Raw genomic sequence first — 21,188 nt, forward strand, 5'->3', positions numbered from 1 at the left:
GGGCATTATTGTTGTAGTCCTTGGTGGCACTTTGGTTTTTTGAATGGAGCTAGGCCCCTGGTGAGCACTCTATGGATATGAGCTAAATGAATAAATGAATGTCCACCAGGAGGTGGTGGCTTCTTGGCCTGGCTTGCCGATTGACTGGGAACATTCATCTGAGAACCAAAAACCAGCTGAAGACTGTTGTGCCCAAAAGAGCAATGGCCCAGAAGTCAAGGGGACTTACCTTTGTAAGTCCTGGTACCTTTCCGGGCTGTTGTCATTAGCCTCTCTCTCATCTCCATTCCCCAACAGTGCTGGGAGGGAACCAGAGTGGGTGATTTCCAAGGTCAGATTCCAGACACACTGTCCTTCAGCTGCATAGAAGAGGCCAGCTTTCATCTGAGGACCAGAGGTTCTGGGGCAATAGCATCTATAGCTCCTCTACTTTGCATGGTCACTATGACAACCTTTCTATGGGATCCTGATGTTGGAGGAGAAAACTGAATTTTTTTTTATGGCCCCAAACAGAGTGTTAAACAGAAAGCAATACTTCTGAAGGTGATGGGTCAAGGGTATTGGCAACACCAGACAGGTCTGGGTTTGTGTTTCCGGCCCCTTGCTTACCAGCAGGATAACCAGGAACAGTTTCCTAATTTCACTGAGCTATAGCTTTGGCAAATCAGACTGCTTAGCTTATATCCAGCTCACAGATTTGCAGTGATGATGACGTGGGTTAATATATGTGGAACTGAATAGACGTCGGCTCCCCTTCTGTTATTTTATAAAGCTCAACTATGCCCTCAGAATGCCCAATGCCTGGGTCACAAGTGCCAGCCTGTGGATTTCCCACTGAAGCCACCAGGGGCTGCGGGCTGTGTCTGTCTCAGAGCTGAAGTAGGAGACAGGCTTAGCAGTGGTGGAAGAAAACCAAAAGAACCCATTGGTGAGAAAAGCAAAACAGTATGTGTACTTATTTTGCACCAGAATCTTCTGGTGCATAAGCCTACAGAAGTGACTGTGCCGAGCTGGAAGGGAGAGAAGTGTGTTTATCACTCTTTCTTGGGGAAAGCTCATTTGCATTCCTGTAACATGTTGACTGTACTGTTCCAAGAAGAGAAGTTGTTTGGTGGGCTGGCTCACCTCATCCCCAACACAAATCACTTGGATTTTTGTTTGTGTCACAGGGCTGTTCTTTGTGGACACTCTTCCACATGCCAGAGAGAGTGCTAGTTACTGTAAATACTGTGGCAGATGCATTAGGGTGCCTCATTTACCACCCAACAGCCACTTTCTCTCTTTCTTTCTTTCTCTCTCTCTCTCTCTCTCTCTCTCTCTCTCTCTCTCTCTCTCTCTCTCTCTATTTCTCTCTATCTGTCTTCCAGTGTTACCAAAGCAAGCCAGGCCCAGGGCCTCATACATGCCAGACAAGGTCCCTACCACTGAGTTATAAACACAGCCCTACTTTTCTCTTTTATAGACCCTAGAAATCTATACAATCCACTTTCCCAGTGCTCTGCAAATGGTGATATGACAGTTCTGGCCAACAGTATAAAAGTGAAAGCTTATTAGTCTAACTACAAAGACAAAATTTTAACAGAAGAAAACCCTTTGTCTCTTTCCTACTACTCTCTTCCTTCTGCCTGTAAAATAGATGTGATGCTTGAAAGTGCAGCAGCCATTTTGCAACGATGAGGCAAGGCATGAGGATAAGGCAAAGTATCCACCAGCCTAAGGATGGAGGAAACAACAAAAAAAAAGAGTCTAGCCTCTGATATATTGTTGATTATAATTAGAAACTCAAGGTTGTAAGATAAACCATTTTAAAGCACCATTAGGAAAGAAAAACGTGGTTAACTAAACTTGTAGTTTAATTATGATATGTTTTTAATACACAATACAGATTCTCAAGAAGTTAAAATGTGAAAAAAAATGTGAGCCTTAGTAACTGTGAGAATTGAACAGGTGTCTGAATCCTGGAGAAGCTATCTTTGAACTTCTTAAGTGACAACAACAAACTCCTAGTTCTTTAAGGGTTGGTTTTTGGGTTTTTTGTTATGTGCAGCAAAACCCAGTTCTAAACATGACTTGTCACATCATGTCCTGAGATGGGTATTAGTGTCTCTGTTTTACTAATGAGGAAATGAAGGCACAGAAGAACAATGGACTTGCCCTGGCCTAGAATCCTTCAGGTCAGAAACATGAGCTGAGCCCACAGTTAGACTCAGGAGCCCCAAATCTAGTGTCGTCGACCCTGTACTCAGGCTGCTCCATTGCATTTCCTGCCTATGCATGACCTTCATAGCATGATGTGAGGAGCGATGAGCACCTCCATAGCCATGCTGTTGCCCCATCTCCCTGCTCAGGAGGACACGCGCCGGCTGACTCACCAGGACAAGAGACTCAATCCTGTGGGCACAGAGCCTAGACCTTAGTGTTCAACAACCACTCTGGCCCCAGGTTTCTTCATCATTTGGCTAGTTGGTTTTCTTGTCCTGCTTCTTCCTCTCCTCTCTAAGCCCTTCCCTAGCCCCTGTGGAGTAAAGCACAGGAGATGAGAAAAATCAGTTTCCTTGTGGAAAGAGTATCTATTCATGCTGATTTCCCATAAGCCAACAGGCTCTCAGACTGTGGGCCATTAATAAGCTAGAAGTTTGCAGAAAAGGGATCCCTGGTTAAGTGTCTCTTGGAAATGAGTCAACTTTCCTTTGCCCTTGAGCCTGGACTTTGAGGACAACCTCCAGGAGACCAAGGGACGGGGCAATGTTTGCATCTGCAGCCTAAGGGAGGTGTCCTGTCCAACTCTGAGTTTTGTTTCCTGAAGCAGAAGGAGGCCATGAACTTGTTAAATTGGTGTTAGTGTTGGGTAAGGAGGAATGGGCTGTTCCTAGTTTTTGTTCTCTAATTGATTAAAGAAGTTGAGAACAGTAGGTTCAGATCAGATGGAATATTGGTCGAATAAATATATGACATCGCTTTTGCATGTGTGTGCTTATAGAATCACCTGAAATACCTGCGCAGTGCATCAGGAAGAGCGTTGTCCCTTTGGGTGTGACTCATGTAAAATGGGCCCCATGCAAAAGCCAGGGTGAGGGGGGTATGGCAGCATCTGGGGTCTGATACTAGTGGTGGTGGCCTTGCTTAATGTGTGGCTGGGCCTGGTGTACTAGTGCTTCTCTTAGGGCTGTACCAGGACAAGTGGGGTGCAGGGTGTGGTCGGGTGCTCTGTGCCCTCTCTTCTGCTTCCCATGAGGCAGTTGTGGAGAAACAGAAAATCAGGCCCTCTCCCACCCCAGGGCTTCTCTTCTGATACAAGAGGAATGCATACAAATGGTCATTTTCTGAGAAAACCCATTGAGAGCAGTTCCCCCACTCCTGCTCCCACACTCCTCACAATCCGGCCCATTGGCTGAAGAACTGACCTTTAAAACCCTTGTTTATGTATGACCATGACTTCAGCCCAACTCCAGCTTGGCCTGGCATCCCAAGCCAAACATTTCCCGTAAGTAATGTTATTAAGGGCCTGCGTACCTCACAGGAAGCCTTCAGATTGCAAACATATGTCCAAACCGCTGACTCGGAGTAAATGGATCAAATTACTCAGTCTGTGTTGGAGAGGCCCATTTCTGCACCAGGGAGGGGTGGGGACTTGCAATTTGAATTTGCGCCAGGTTGAATGGAGCCTCTGGCTTCGGATAGATTCGAGCTGTAAGAGGTTTCTTTTGTAAATCGACTTGCATGGTAATTTCTTTCTTTTCTTCTCCCTGCAAATGAAATATCAGTGCACAATTATCTTGACCCACGTGGGCTGTTGGATTTTCCCCTCTCATTCATCAGGGCCTGTTCTTGTCTCTAAGTCCACACCATACTGCTATGGGCTTACAGCTCAACAGACTTGTGGAATGATACATTGCTGCAATTTTTTCAATTAAATTTTAATTATGAGTTTAAATGTATTTTCATTTGCACCTGTAAGAAATAATACAGGGAGACTTCCTGACGCTGAGGCTGGCCCACCTGTGACTGCCCACAACTGCCTGCTGCTTCTGGACTCCCACCTGCCCACACCCGGTGTGTCCGCGCCTGTGCTGCGGCTCCCCAGCGCATTTGGAGCCATCTTAGATTATCCACAAAGGATGGAAGCTGCCATCTTTAGGTGGGGCGGTTCCCATCCTGGGATGCCTGCTGGAAACTGGAGGCTCTTTGTCAGGTAACTCTCTTGCATCAGGATACTGAAGACTGGGAGGTAAATGACTGTTATACCATAGATGTTTTTTTAATTTTTAATATTTTATTTCTTCACTTTTTCGTACTGTTTTCTTTTTATTTACCTGTTTCCTGGAGTCTCTTTCTTTCTTTTCTCATGCTAACAGCCAACTTCTTTTGATCCCACTCTCACTCTTCCTATGACCTACTACTTCTATATACTCACTTCTTATCCCATTAACAGTCACATCCTCCAACCCTCCCCATCCTCTTTGTCCATCTTTAGAAATTGTAGAGCTCATTGCGAGCCTATTGGCTATACTGTAGATAATAATCGAACTCATCCTGTTTATTACAATACTGTTAATGTATTTATAGGGGTTATCTGGTTTAGGGCTGCATATGGTTGGTATTGGGTGCTGCTAATATTGATCTCCCCCTCGAAGGAGAAGTGTTGGAAACTTGCAGGGTCACAATAAGCCTGCAGGGGGGAAACTGTAATACTTCAGATTCTCACTGTTAGAAGGGAAGATACAGGAACAACATGAAAAAACAGGGAAAAAAAGTGTCCCTAACAAACCAAGATGCTATTTTAATGAAATCCAATGACAGCATGGCAGTAGAAATGTCAGAAAAAGAGTTTAGAATGTGCATAATTAAAATGATCCATGAAGCAAAGGATGAGATAAGACAGCAAATACAGCCAATGTATGATCACTCCAATAACCAGTTAAAAGAGCAAATGCAGGAAGCAAAAGAGCATTTCAATAAAGAGATAGAGATTCTGGAAAAAAAAAATACTTGAAATGAAGGAAACAATAAACCAAATTAAAAATTCAATAGAAAGCATCACCAACAGAATAGATCTCATGGAAGACAGAATCTCAGTCAATGAAGACAAAATAATTAATCTTGAGAATAAAGTTGACCAAACTGAGAAGATGGTATGAAATCATAAACGGAATCTACAAGAATTATGGGACATCATGAAAAGTCCAAATTTAAGAATTGTTGGGATTGAGGAAGGCACAGAAATTCAAACCAAAGGATTGAGCAAACTGTTCAATAAATTTTTTTTTATTGTAAACAAATGGGATACATGTTGTTTCTCTGTTTGTACATGGCGTAAAGGCATACCATTTGTGTAATCATAAATTTACATAGAGTAATGTTGTTTGATTCATTCTGTTATTTTTTCCCTTCCCCCCACCCCTCCCACCCCTCTTTACCCTCTATACAGTACTTCCTTCCTCCATACTTGCCCCCCTCCCTAACCCTAACTCTAACCCTAACACTAACCCTTCCCTCCCCCCATTATGTGTCATCCTCCACTTACTAGCGATATCATTTGTCCCTTAGCTTTTTGAGATTGGCTTCTCTCACTTAGCATAATATTCTCCAATTTCATCCATTTGCCTGCAAATGCCATAATTTTATCATTCTTTATGGCTGAGTAATATTCCATTGTATATATATACCACAGTTTCTTTATCCACTCATCAATTGAAGGGCATCTAGGTTGGTTCCACAGTCTGGCTATTGTGAATTGAGCAGCTATGAACATTGATGTGGCTGTATCTCTGTAGTATGCTGATTTTAAGTCCTTTGGGTATAGGCCGAGGAGTGGGATAGCTGGGTCAAATGGAGGGTCCATTCCAAGTTTTCTAAGGAATCTCCACACTGCTTTCCAGAGTGGCTGCACTAATTTGCAGCCCCACCAGCAATGTATGAGTGTACCTTTCTCCCCACATCCTCGCCAACACCTGTTGTTGCTCGTATTCTTGATAATCGCCATTCTAATTGGGGTGAGATGGAATCTTAGGGTGGTTTTGATTTGCATTTCTCTTATTACTAGAGATGTTGAACATTTTTCCATATGTTTGTTGATTGCTTGTAGATCTTCTTCTGTGAAGTGTCTATTCATTTCCTTAGCCCATTTGTTGACTGGATTATTTGAATTCTTGGAGTAGAGTTTTTTGAGTTCTTTACAGATTCTGGAGATTAGTGCTCTATCTGAAGTATGATTGGCAAAGATATTCTCCCACTCTGTAGGCTCTTTCTTCGCATTGCTGATAGTTTCCTTTGCTGAGAGAAAGCTTTTTAGTTTGAATCTATCCCAGTGGTTGATTCTAGCTTTTATTTCTTGTGCTATGGGAGTCCTGTTAAGGAAGTCCGATCCTAGACCAACAAGGTGAAGATTTGGACCTACTTTTTCTTCTATAATCTGCAGGGTCTCTGGTCTGATTCCGAGGTCCTTAATCCATTTTGAGTTTAGTTTCGTGCATGGTGAGAGATATGGGTTTAGTTTCATTCTGTTGCATATGGATTTCCAATTCTCCCAGCACCATTTGTTGAAGAGGCTATCTTTTCTCCATTGCATATTTTTGGCCCCTTTGTCTAGTATGAGAAAATTGTATTTATTTGGGTTTGTGTCTGTGTCCTCTATTCTGTACCATTGATCTACCTTTCTATTTTGGTACCAATACCATGCCGTTTTTGTTACTATTGCTTTGTAGTAGAGTTGAAGATCTGGTATTGCAATACCCCCTGTTTCACTCTTCCTGCTAAGGATTGCTTTAGCTATTCTGGGTTTCTTATTCTTCCAGATGAATTTCATAATTGCTTGCTCTATTTCTGTAAGGTACGTCATTGGGATTTCAATTGGAATTGCATTGAATTTGTATAGCACTTTAGGTAGTATGGCCATTTTGACAATATTAATTCTTCCTATCCAAGAACATGGAAGATCTTTCCATCTTCTAAGGTGTTCTTTAATTTCTTTCTTTAGTGTTGTATAGTTCTCATTGTAGAGGTCTTTCACCTCTTTTGTGAGATGGATTCCCAAGTATTTTATTTTTTATGAGGCTATTGTGAATGGGGTAGTTTTCCTAATTTCTCTTTCTGAAGATTCATCACTTATGTATAAAAATGCGTTGGATTTATGGGCATTGATCTTGTAACCTGCTACTTTACTGAATTCACTTATGAGTTCTAAGAGTTTTCTGGTGGAATTTCCAGGTTCCTCTAAATATGTAATCATGTCATCAGCGAACAGGGATAGTTTGAGTTCTTCTTTTCCAATTCGTATCCCTTTAATTTCTTTGGTTTGTCTAATTGCTCTGGCCAGAGTCTCAAGAACGATGTTGAATAGAAGTGGTGAAAGAGGGCATCCCTGCCTTGTTCCAGTTTTTAGGGGGAATGCTTTCAGTTTTTCACCATTTAGAATAATATTAGCCATGGGCTTAGCATAAATGGCCTTTACAATGTTAAAGAATGTTCCCACTATCCCTGTTTTTCTAGTGTTTTGAGCATGAAGGGGTGCTGTATTTTATCAAATGCTTTTTCTGCATCTATTGAAATAATCATGTGATTCTTGACTTTAAGTCTATTAATATGGTGAATTACGTTTATTGATTTCCTGATGTTGAACCAACCTTGCATCCCTGGGATGAAACCCACTTGATCATGGTGCACTATCTTTTTAATATGTTTTTGTATGCGATTTGCTAAAATTTTGTTGAGAATTCTTGCGTCGATGTTCATTAAGGATATTGGTCTGAAATTTTCTTTCCTTGATGAGTCTCTGTCTGGTTTAGGTATCAGTGTGATATTGGCTTCATAGAATGAGTTTGGGAGGGTTCCCTCCTCTTCTATTTTATGGAATACTTTGAGAAGTATTGGAATGAGCTCTTCTTTAAAGGTTTTGTAGAACTCGGCTGAGAACCCATCTGGTCCTGGACTTTTCTTTGTTGGTAGGCTTTTGATGACTTCTTCTATTTCAGTACTTGAAATTTGTCTATTTAAATTGTGTATGTCCTCCTCGTTCAGTTTAGGCAATTCATATGTCTCTAGAAACCTGTTGATGTCTTCGAAATTTTCTATTTTGTTGGAGTATAGATTTTCAAAATAGCTTCTAATTATGTTTTTGTATTTTAATCCTGTCTGTTGTGATATTTCCTTGTTCATTCCGAATTTTAGTGATTTGGGTTTTCTCTCATCTTCTCTTTGTTAGTGTGGCTAAAGGTTTATCAATTTTGTTTATTTTTTCGAAGAACCAACTATTTATTTTGTCAATTTTTTGTATTGTTTCTTTTGTTTCAATTTCATTGACTTCAGCTCTGAGTTTAACTATTTCCTGTCTTCTACTACTTTTGGTGCTGTTCTGTTCTTCTTTTTCTAGGGCTTTGAGCTGTAGTGTTAGGTCGTTTATTTGTTGAGTTTTACTTCTTTTATTAAATGTGCTCCATGAAATAAATTTCCCTCTAAGTACTGCTTTCATAGTGTCCCAGAGATTTTTATATGATGTTTCTTGGTTCTCATTTACCTCTAAGAATTTTTTAATTTCCTTCCTAATATCTTCTGTTATCCATTCATCATATAATAGCATATTGTTTAATGTCCAGATGTTGGAATAGTTTCTGTGTTTTACTCTTTCATTTATTTCTAACTTCAATCCATTATGATCTGATAGAATACATGGTAGTGTCTCTATCTTCTTGTATTTGCTAACATTAGCTTTGTGGCATAATATATGGTCTATTTTAGAGAAGGATCCGTGTGCTGCTGAGAAGAAAGTGTATTCGCTCTTGGATGGATGGTATATTCTATAAATGTCTGTTAAGTCTAAATTATTGATTGTGTTATTGAGATCTATGGTTTCTTTGTTCAATTTTTGTCTGGAAGATCTGTCCAGTGGTGAGAGAGGCGTGTTAAAATCACCTCGTATTATTGTGTTGTGGTCTATTTGGTTTCTGAAATTGAGAAGGATTTGTTTGACATACATGGATGAGCCACTGTTTGGGGCATAGATGTTTATGATTGTTATATCTTGCTGATTTATGCTTCCCTTAAGCAGTATGAAATGACCTTCTTTATCCCTTCTGACTAACTTTGGCTTGAAGTCCACATTATCGGAAATGAGGATGGATACTTCAGCCTCCAGCTTTTTTGCTGAGTCCATGTGCATGGTATGTTTTTCCCCATCCTTTCACCTTTAATCTATGGGTATCTTTTTCTATGAGGTGAGTCTCTTGCAGGCAACATATTGTTGGATCTTTCTTTTTAATCCAATCTGCCATTCTATGTCTTTTGATTGATGAATTCAGGCCATTAACATTCAGGGTTATTATAGAGATATGATTTGGTTTCCCGGTCATTTGGTTCATTTTTAAAATTTTATTTATTTATTTGTTTGACACAACTTGTTTCCTCCTTTATTTGACAATTCCTTTAGGATAATTCCTCCCTTTGCTGATTTGCTTCTTTGTTTTTCATCTCTTCCTCACGGAATATTTTGTTGAGAATGTTCTGTAATGCTGGCTTTCTTTTTGTAAATTCTTTTAGCTTTTGTTTATCATGGAAGGATTTTATTTCATCGTCAAATTTGAAGGTAAGTTTTGCTGGGTATAAGATTCTTGGTTGGCATCCATTTTCTTTCAGGGCTTGAAAAATGTGGTTCCAGGCCCTTCTAGCTTTTAGTGTCTGGATTGAAAAATCTGCTCATATCTGTATTGGTTTCCCCCTGAATGTAATTTGGTTATTTACTCTCACAGCCTTTAAAATTCTGTCTTTATTTTGTATGTTAGGTATTTTCATTATAATGTGCCTTGGTGTGGGTCTGTTGTAATTTTGTGTATTTGGAGTCCTATAAGCCTCTTGAACTTGATTTTCCATTTCATTCTTTAGATTTGGGAAATTTTCTGATATTATTTCATTGAATAAATTGTTCATTCCTTTGGCTTGTTTCTCTAGGCCTTCCTCAATCCCAATAATTCTTAAATTTGGCCTTTTCATGATATCCCATAGTTCTTGTAGATTCTGTTCATGATTTCTTACCATCTTCTCTGTTTGTTCAACTTTGTTTTCAAGGTTAAATATTTTGTCTTCAATGTCTGAGGTTCTGTCTTCCAGGTGTTCTATCCTATTGGATATGCTTTCTATGGAGTTCTTAATTTGGTTTATTGTTTCCTTCATGTCAAGGATTTCTGTTTGATTTTTTTTCAATATCTCTAACTCTTTATTGAAATGATCTTTTGCTTCCTGTATTTGCTCTTTTAACTGTCGATTGTTGCGATCATTCAATGCTTGCATTTGCTCTTTCATCTCATCATTCAGTGTGTGCATTTGCTCTTTCATCTCATCGTTTGCTTCTCTGATCATTTTAATTATGTCCATTCTGAACTCCTTTTCTGTCATTTCTTCTGCCATGCTGTCACTGGGTTTTATTGATGTAACATCTAGATTTGTTTGCAGCATTTTCTTTCCTTGTTTTCTCATATTGTTCAGGTATCAGTGGACCGCTGAGATATTGCAGATTTCCTCTATTGACTTACAATGTCCCTGAAGATTTCTATATATATCCCATCTTAGCCTTCAGTAGGCTGAAGTCTTGGAGGAAGTTGATAATGCGGTGCTCCACAAGGAAGCTGCCTCTCTAGGAGTGGTGGCTTTCAGGTGGGGTATAATCCCTGCTAGTGGGCAGAGGTGCCTCCACTTGTTGACCAATGGTCATCCAAAGGGGACCTAGGCTGCGGGCTGAGGCAAGGCCTATTTGGGCCTGAGTCTCTGGTTTTACCGTCCTTGTGGGGAAACCTCACCCGGCAGGGAAGACTCACCCGGTGGGGAGGTCTCGCTGGTCAGTTCCCTCCTAGAGGTTCCCCTCAATTTACAGCTACCACCTGGGCTGGGCTGCCTTCCTCTGCAAAGTTCCCAGGGGCCCTGCCCTACCTCCTGGGCCTGGGAGCCTCACCCTTCGCAGATGAATCTCCTTAGGCTGCCCCTCCTCAGAGAATCTACCCGCAGGCCTGGAACCTTCGCTCCGCCCTAAGCCTGTCTCTGTGCGTCTCTTCCACCAAGAAGCCTCCTAGATCTTGGGACCCTGCTCTGCACCTAATCGCCTGGCTATGCGGCCCCTCCTCTGAGCAGCCACCTGGGGCCCTGTACAATCGCTCTGAGTCCCAGAGACCCGCCACATGCCTCTTCCTCCAGACAGCCGCCCAGTATTCCGATGCGGTCACTAGGAGTCCAAGAAACTCACTGCGTGCCTCCACCTTCCACCAACCACCTGTAGCCCTGGGCGATCAATCACTCCGAGTTGAAGTGACCCTCCCCGTTCCTCCTCCTTCTCCAGATAACCCCCTGGGTGTTCAGGAGCAGTTGCTCTGAGTGGCTCTGAATCCACGTGACCCACTGCATGGGTCCTCTGGGCAACCGCCCGGAGCTCTGGTGCGGCCACTCAAGACCAAGTGACCCACCACGCTTCTCCTCCAGGCAGCCCCCCTGTGTTCAGGAGCTGTCACTTTAAGTCCAAACAACTCACCACTCGCCTTCTCCTCTGAGCAGCCGCCTGGAGCGCTAATGCAGTCACTGCGAGTCCAAACGACCCGCCGCGCTCCTCCTCCTCCTCCTCCTACTCCTTTGGGCAGGTCCCGGTGTTCAGAAGTGGTCTGAGTCCAAACAGCTCGCCACGCAGCCCCTCCTCTGGCAACCGCCTGTAGCTCTGGTGTAGTCACTCTGAATCCAAGCGGCCGCGCTCCTCTTCCTCCTCCTCATCCTCAGGGCAGGCCCCGGTGTTCAGAAGCAGTCGTTCTGAGTCCAAACAGCTCGCCGCGGAGCTTCTCCTCTGGCAACCGCCTGTAGCTCTGGTGCAGTCACTCCGAATCCAAGCGGCCACGTTCCTCCTCCTCCTCCTCAGGGCAGGCCCCGGAGTTCTCTCAATAAATTAAGATCAGAAAATTTCCCAAACCCGAAGAATGAAATGGAAAATCAACTACAAGAGGCTTGCAGAACACCAAATGCACAAAACTACACCAAGGCACATTATAATGAAAATGCCTAACATCCAAAATAAAGAAAGGACTTTAAAGACTGTGAGAGAAAAGTGTCAGATTACATAGAAGGGGAAACCAATGTGGATATCAGCAGATTTCTCAGCCCAGACCCTAAAAGCTATAAGGACCTGGAACAACATATTTCAAACTCTGAAAGAACATGGTTGTCAACCAAGAATCTTATACCTAGCAAAAGTAACCTTCAGATTTGATGATGAAATAAAATTTTTCCATGATAAACAAAAGTTAAAAGAATTTACAAATAGAAAACTTGCACTACAGAACATTCTCAACAAAATATTCCATGAGGTGGAAGTGAAAAACAACAATACAAGTCAGCAAAGGGAGGAACTACCCTAAAGAAAAAGCCAAAGGAGAAACCAAGTCAAGGTAAAAACCAAAAATAAGCCAAAATGACCAGGAATACAAATTATATCTCAATAATAACTCTGAATGTTAATGGCCTAAACTCATTAATCAAAAGACATAGACTGGAAGATTGGATTAAAAAGAAAGACCCAACAACATGCTGCCTGCAAGAGATTCATCTCATAGAAAAAAGACATCCACAGACTAAAGGTGAAAGGATGGGAAAAAACCTACTATGCGCACGGACTCAGTAAAAAAACAGGGGTCTCCATCCTCATATCAGATAACGTGGACTTCAAGCCTAAGTTAGTCAGAAGGGATAAAGAAGGACATTTCATACTGCTTAAGGGAAATATAAACCAGCAAGACATAATGATTATAAATATTTATGCCCCAATGGAGCATCTATGTACATCAAACAAATCCTTCTCAATTCCAGGGAAAAAATAGAGCACAATACAATAATACTGGGTGACTTTAACATATTGCTCTCATCACTGGATAAATTCTCCAAACAAAAGCTGAACAAAGAAACTGTAGAATTAAATAATACAATCAATGATATAGACTTAATGGACATATATAGAGTATTTCATCCATCAGTTAGCGAACGTACTTACTTCTGAGAAGCTCATGGATCCTTCTCTAAAATAGACCACAGTCTATGCCACAAAGAAGCTAATGGCAAATACAAAAAAAATAGAGATTCTACCTTGTATTCTATCAGATCATTATGGAATGCAATTAGAAATCAATGATAAAATAAAAAACAGAAACTACTCCAACACCTGGAGACTAAATAATATGCTATGGAATGATGCAGTCATAACAGAAGACATCAGGGAGGAAATAAAAAAATCTGAGAGGTAAACGAGAATAATATCACAATATATCAAAGTCTCTGGCACTCTCTGAAAGCAATACTAAGAGGAAAGTTCATTGCATTGAACTCATACTTTAAAAAAATAAAAAGTCAACAACTAAATGACCTAACATTACATCTCAAAGCCCTAGAAAAAGAAGAGATCAACACCAAAAGTTGTAGAAGACAGGAAATAATTAAAATCAGAGCTGAAATCAATGAAATTGAAACAAACAAAAAAAATTCAGAAAATTAGAATTTGTGATAAAAAAGGAAGGATCATGACAGACACCATTGAAATACATAACATAATTAGAAGCTACTTTGAAAATCTATACTCCAACAAAAAAAGAAAATATCAAAGACATTGACAAATTTTTAGAGACATGATCCTCCCACACTGAATCAGGAGAACATATACAATTTAAACAGATCAATTTCAAGAACTGAAATAGAAGTCATCAAAAGCCTACCAACCAAAAAAAAAAACAAAAAAAACAAAAAAAACCAGACGCGGAGCAGAGTTCTACAAGACCTTCAAAGAAGAACTAATACTAGTACTCCTCAAAGTATTCCATGAAATAGAAAAGGAGGGAACACCTCCAAGTTCAGTCTATGACGCTAATGTCACTCTGATACCAAAACCAGACAAAGATGCATCAAGGAAAGAAAACTTTAGGCCAATATCCCTGATGAACATAGATGCAAAAATCCTTAACAAAATTCTGCCAAATTGCATATCCCATTTGTTTACAATAAAAAAAAAAAAAAGATAGTGCACCAAGATCAAGTGGGGTTTATCCTAGGGATGCAAGGTTGGTTCAACATTCGGAAATCAATAAATGTAATTCATCACAGCAATAGACTTAAAGTTAAGAATCACATGATTATTTCAATAGATGCTGAAAAAGTGTTTGATAAAATACAGCACCTTTTCATGATCAAAACACTAGAAAAAATAGGGACAGTAGGAACATACCTCAACAATGTAAAGGCTATTTAAGCTAAGCCCATGACCAACATCATTCTAAATGGAGAAAAACTGAAAGCATTCCCTCTAAAAACTAGAACAAGGCAGGGATGCCCTCTTTCAACACTTCTATTCAACATCATCCTTGAAACACTAGCCAGAGCAATCAGACAGACCAAAGAAATTAAAGGAATATGAATAGGAAAAGAAGACTTCAAGCTATCACTATTTGCCGATGACATGATTCTGTTTAGAGGATCCAAAAAACTCCACCAGAAAACTTCTAGAACTAATAAGTGAATTCAGCAAAGTAGCAGGATATAAAATCAATACTCATAAATCAAATGCATTTCTATTCATAAGTGATGAATCCTCTGAAAGAGAAATTAGGAAAAGTACTCCATTCAATAAATGGGCTAAGGAACTGGGCAGACACTTCACAGAAGAAGATATACAGGTGATCAACAAGTATATGAAAAAGTGTTCATCATCTCTAGTAATTAGAGAAAGGCAAATTAAAGCCACCTTAAGATTTCATCCATCTCCAGTTAGAATGACTATTATCAAGAACACAGGCGATTATAGGTGTTGGTGTGGATGTGAGGAAAAAGCACACTTGTACATTACTGGTGGAATTGCAAATTGGTGCTGCCACTCTGGAAAGCAGTATGGAGATTCCTCAGAAAACTTGGAATGGATCCACCTTTTGATCCAGTTATCCCACTCCTTGGTTTATAAACAAAGGACTTAAAATCAGCATCCTATAGTAACGCAGACACATCTTTGTTCATAGCAGCTCAATTCACAATAACTACATTTGTGGAACCAACCTAGATGCCCTTTAATAGATGAGTAGATGAAGAAACTATGGTATATATACACAATGGATATTATTCAGCCATAAAGAAAAATAAAATTATGGCATTTGCAGGTAAATGGATGGAATTGGAGAATAATATCATGCTAAGGGAAATAAGCCAGTTCCAAAAAACCAAAGGCCAAATATTTTCACTGATAAGTGGATGATGATGCATAATGAGGGTGGGGGGTGGGGGGGTAAGAGAAGAATGGAGGAACTTTGGATTATGAAGAGGGAAATGAGGGGGGTAGGGGGAGGGACAATGAAAGATGGTGGAATGTACATGTATGATTACATGAATGGTGTGAATCTACCTCATGTACAACCATAGAAATGAAAAGTTGTACCCCATTTGTGTAAAATGAATCGAAATGCAGTCTGTAAAAATGAAAAAAAAATTTAAAAGAAATAATACAGGGAGATTCCATGTATTCTTTGTCCAGTTTCCCTCAATGGTAACCACTTACAAGATAGTAGCTCAATTCACAATAGCTAGATTGTGGAACCAACCTAGATGCCCTTCAACAGATGAATGGATAAAGAAACTGTGGTATATATACACAGTGAACTATTATTCAGCCATAAAGATGAATAATATTATGGAGTTTGCAGATAAATGGATAGAATTGGAGAATATTATGCTAAAGGAAATAAGCCAATCCCAAAAAACCAAAGGTCGAATGTTTTTCCTGATAAGTGGATGATGATATATAATGGGGGTGGGAGGTGGAGGGGGTTAGAGAAGAATGGAGGAACTTTAGGTTATGAGAGGGATGGGCTGGGGATATAGCTCATTTGGTAGAGCGCTTGCCTCGCATGCACAAGGTCCTAGGTTCCATTCGCAGCACCAAAAAAAAAAAAAAAAAAACAAAACCAAAAACAAACAAAAAACAAAAAACAAAAAAAACAAAAACAAAAACAAAAACACAAACAAACAAAACAAAACTCACAGGAGAAATGAGAGGGAGGCAGGTATGAAAAATGTTGGAATGAGACAGACATCATTACCCTATGTACATGTATGATTACATGAATGATATGAATCTACATAGTGCACAACCATAGAAATGAAATGATGTACCCCATTTGTGTACAATGAATCAAAATGCAGTCTGGAAAAAAAAAGTACAAAATATCACAAACAGGATAATGACCTTGGTACATTCAAGATATAGACCACTTCCATTGTGAAGATTCTTAATGTTACCTTTTTATAACCATGCCCACTTCCCTCCCTCCTGCTACTCCCTCCTTTACCCTTGGCAACCATTATCTGTTCTTATTTTCTTTAATGTTATCATTTCAAGAAAGCTATATGTATTAGTCAACTTTCTGCCACTATAATGAAACACCTGAGATAATTAACTTAAAAAGCAAAAAGTTTATCTTTGCTTATAGTTTTGGAGGTTCCAGCCCATGAACAGTTGGCCCCATTACTTTGGGCCTGAGGTGGGAGTGTGTGACTGAGGAAAACCTTGTGGCCAGGAAGCAAAGGAGAGAGGGAGAGGAAGAGGAAGGGGCCAGGGTCCCATTACTTTCTTTAAGAACATGAGTTCAATGACCTAAGGACATCCCATTAGCCTGCACCTCTTAAAGGCACTACCACTTTAGTTGTGCCACCTTGTGGACCAAGCCTTTACTAAGAGGGCCCCTGGAGGACTTTCAAGATCCAAACAGGATGGCAGGATACAAATTGAATCATACAGTATGTAACCTTCTGGAATTGGATTTTCTTTGTGTGTGTTGCAGCATAATTCCCTGGAGATTTATCCAAATTGTTGCACACATCAATAATTTCTTTTTATTGTTGAGTAGCATTCCATGGCATGGTATGGTTTAAGTAATCACTCATTGAAGGACATTAGGGCTAGCTCCAGTTTTTGGCTTTTGTGAAATAGCTGCTAAGAACTGTCATGTACAGATTTTTGTGTGAACATACATTTTCATTTCTTTGGGATAAATGCCCAGGGGTACAGCTGCTGGGTCGTATGGTAATTGCACATTTGTTTTTTAAAGAAACTGCCAAACTATTTTCTCAAGTGGCTGTACCATTTTATAATCCCACCGGGAAGGTGTGATGAATCCAGTTTCTCTTTCTCCTCACCTGCATTGGCTCATTATCTTTTATTTTAGTCATTCTGATAAGTGTGTATGATATCTTGTTGGTTTAAATTTGCACTTCCTTAGTCAATAGTGTTATCGAAGGTCTTTTCATGTCCTTATTTGCCATTTGTATATCTCCTTTGTTTATATAGTTTGCAAGTAGGTTCTCCCTGTTTGTTTTTGCTTTTGCTGGGTTGAGGATGAAACCCAGGGCCTCATGCATGCTATTCTGTTTTATCATCTGCTTAGTGGAATCTTTCACAGAGCACAAGCAATTTTTCCTTTCATAGGTTATGCTTTTGGTATCAAGCCTAAGGACTCTTTACCAAACTCTAGGTTGTGAGGATTTTCTCTTTCATTTAAAAAAAAAAAATGTTTTACCATCGTGCACCAGTCCATGTTACATTTTGAGTTAATTTTTGTATGCCAAGTTTTTTTATTCACCCTGTGAATGTCCAATTGCTCCAGAACTGTTTGTTAAAGAGGCTATCTTTCCTCTGTTGAATTGCTTTTGCACCTGTTTCAAAAATCACTCATGCATATTTTGTGCAGGTCTATTTCTGGCTTCTCTATTATGTTCTGGGGATCTGTGTGTCTGTTCCTCCATCAATACCATCCAGTCTTGATTACTGTAGCTGTATATTTTGATATCATATCTTAAAATTGGGCAGACCGATTCCTCCCACTTCATTCTTTCATTTCAAAATTGTTTTAGCTATTTCAGTTTCCTTTGCCTTTCCATATAAAATTTTAAAATGAGCTTGTCTATATTTATTAAGAGTTTTCTTGAATTTTGATGGACTTATATTAAACCTGTATATACATTTGAAAGATAATTAACATTTTTTCCTCTGTTGCATCTCCCAAACCAAGAACACAGTATGTCTCTCCATTAATTTAGACCTTTGATTTCTTTCAATAGTGTTTTTTAACTATATGGTCTGAATGTTTGTGTTTCATAGGTGAAATCTAATTCCCCAGTGTGATGGTAGGAGGTGTGGTTGCTGGGAGGTATCAGACTGTAAGGGTGGAGCCCTCACCCATGGGATTAGTGTCTTCATGGAAGAGGCCTGAGGGAGCTTGTCTGCCTTCCTACCATAGAGGATGCAGCAAGAAGATGCCATCTCTGGAGCAGAGAGTGACCCTCACCAGACACTGAATATGCTGATGTCTTCCTTTTGTACTTTCCAGCCTCCAGAGCTGTGAAAAATATTCTTTTGTTTTTAAATTCAACATATATTGCTACCATAGTCTGAATGGACTAAGACAAAGTCCTGATCATGTTTTCTTAGATTAATATGCAAATGCTTCCTTTTGTTTGTCTTAAGTGATTGTAAATGGAATTATATTTTCATTTAGATGTTGTGTGTTCATTACTACCATGTAGAAAAGGACTGATTTGTGTGTTTATTTTGTATCTTTCAACCCTGCTCAACTCACGTGTTAGTTCTGGAGTTTTTTTAGATTCTCTGGAATTTTCTACATGGTCAGTCATGTCATATGCAAATAGGACAGTTTTATTCTCTTTTATCCATTATGTATACCTTTTCTCTCCTGTTCTTACCTTGTTGCACTGAATGAGACACCCAGTCCTATGATGGGTAAAAGTGGGAAAAAGATCACATTACCTCATTCCTGATCTCCAAGAGGAAGCAGTCTCCTGTGGATGCTCTTTGTCAGACTGAGAAAGTTCCCCTCTTCCCATTTCTTCCATGAGTTCCTTTTATTTTTCTAAAATCATGAATGGATGTTGAATTTTGTTGAATATCAGTGGATATGATAATATGATTTTTCTTCTTTAACTTTCTCTAGGTCAAGCAATGTAAGATTCATAATATTCAGGTGGCAAGTAATAGATTAAACCAGATTAGCATTTGGTCATATTAAGAAAAATTGATATATTTTTTTTCCCCCTGAACAAAACAGGCAGTCCTATGGCTGGCCAGCTCAGACCCTCAGTGATGTTGCAGCTCAGGGTGTCCCATGACTCTCTTGGCTTCCCCTTGGGGCTGCGGGTTGATTGCTGAGACTCCAAATGCCACACACGGGCAGGAAATAGAAGATCCACCACCTCTTTTTAAATTTTATCATGAGGAAACTCGCAGAAATTCTTGTTAGTCATATTAGGCCCATGTCTAAGCTAAACCAAAGGGAAAGGAAAGAACAATTTAGTATGGTCCTTCTCAGGAGGGGTGTGTTTGGCATTTTGGATGACAAACTTTTGCTACAGCAGCATTGTCCTGTTCGATGCAGGACATTTTGCATCTCTGCCCTCTCTTAAGAGCCAGTTGGGCCCTCCAGTCAGGGTGACAACTTCTTTCAAAGTTCTGCTGGGTATCATTGCCATTTCCCACTGAGAGCCATCAGTTTAGACCAATCATGATTCACCCCCAGGGGATGGGCCCATTTTGGCCTTGTAAGATCTCAAGGAAGATATGGCTGTTGAGTAGACAGCCAGCAGTGTTAGCTCCTGGAGGTGAAGAAGCTTCTTCCAGGGAAGCCTGAAACAATTAGATCTAGGCAACACCAACGTTCTTTGCAGGTCCTCCAAATCCAGTGGGATTTATTTTTTCTGTCACCAGGTAGGTCCAGGTAGCAACATGGACCCAGACTTCCCACCAGCTCCAGCCACAGGCTGAGCAAGATTACCACAGTTCAGGGAGTGTGTCTCAACCGGGCCTCCTCCTTTTGCCATTAGATCTTGTTCTAATATAACAAGCTTAGACTGGAAGGGTCCTTGGAGATCATGAAGTTTCTCTTAGAGATGACGACACTGAAGCCCAGAATAGTGAAGAGATTTGCTCCTGGTTATCCAGTGGGGCGATTAGGTCAGGGCTTATTCAGTGGGACCCTACATGTTGAGTTCCTAGTCATGGGCTTTTATTTATCATCTCTCAGTGACATCTAATATTTGGGGAGAGGGCTTACTATAAGACATACTGTGTTCATGGATTGATATTCTTTATAATTTTAATTCTTATAACAACTTTATGAGAAAGTTAATCTATTGTCCCCATTTTACAGAGTAAGGAGTAAGACTAAGGATGACCCCTGTCCCCAGTCTAATCTCAGAATCAGAGAGATTAGCTGCTGCACTCAACTGATTACCCAGTAAAATAAGCTTCTATTGCCTTTTTCTGTCATTTGTTGTAGGTGGTAGCAAGACTTTCTCCAAAGGGCAGGTGCTTCCATCTGGCTTGGTCCGGTAGTTCCTGTTGCTTCTCTGCCATTTGAAGGAATGGAGGAGGAAGATGAATAAATGTGCTCTAGTTCTCCATGACTGAGAAGGAGTTAGAGATGAAAAGCATGATTCAGCCATATTATTTTGCCTTTTTTTTTTTTTTTTTAAAGAAAACTCATTATTAGATCAACAGTTTAACTATTAGGCTATGTCTTAATTATAATGTAGGCTTTGCAGTTCTTAAGAAAAGATATGATTAGGGCAAAATTAAAATATGGCCATGAGTATAAGTTGTCTCACGCAAGCACTGTTTTCAATTGCTCCATATCTGAGCTTTGGCTTTCTTTACTCTTTTATGTTTTCTAGTGATTCCAGGCATTGTGATGCTCTTTTGAATGTGCAAGGCTTCCAGGAACCAAGATCAGCCACTGACAGTTTGGGTGTAGACTCGTTCTGAGGAAGGCAAATCTCTGAGCATTTCTACATTGCCTGTATTTTGCATTATTCGTAACCTCTCCATTCTTTCATCAGCTTGCTGTCTACTCATCCTTCTGTCTGTCCATCCACCCATCTATCCACTCAGCCACTCTTTTATTCAACAGTGATTTATTGATTTCTACTTACTATGACCCTACTATGTTTAGCATACTACACAAGGCTTAGAAATAGGCCAAGCCCCAAAAACCAAAGGCCGAATGTTTTCTCTGATAAGTGCATGACAATATATAACAATGGGGGGTGGCGGAGGGGGGAGAGAAGAATGAAGGAACTTTGGATGGTGTAGAGGAAAAAGGGGTGAGAGGGGGTGGAAATGCAAAAACAGTAGA

At 40.1% G+C, this 21,188-nt stretch overlaps 1 long non-coding RNA gene across 1 annotated transcript; it reads left to right on the forward strand.

The window, feature by feature from the left end:
- The first annotated feature begins 3,659 nt into the window (after window positions 1-3,659).
- LOC306663037 lies at window positions 3,660-20,461 on the forward strand. The gene is made up of 3 exons (XR_013764334.1): window positions 3,660-3,723; window positions 3,959-4,192; window positions 20,334-20,461. It is a non-coding gene; the product is annotated as an uncharacterized lncRNA (long non-coding RNA).
- The last annotated feature ends 727 nt before the right edge of the window (window positions 20,462-21,188 follow it).

This window comes from Sciurus vulgaris (assembly GCF_902686455.1).
Source record: "Sciurus vulgaris genome assembly, chromosome: 5".
NCBI lineage: Eukaryota > Metazoa > Chordata > Mammalia > Rodentia > Sciuridae > Sciurus > Sciurus vulgaris.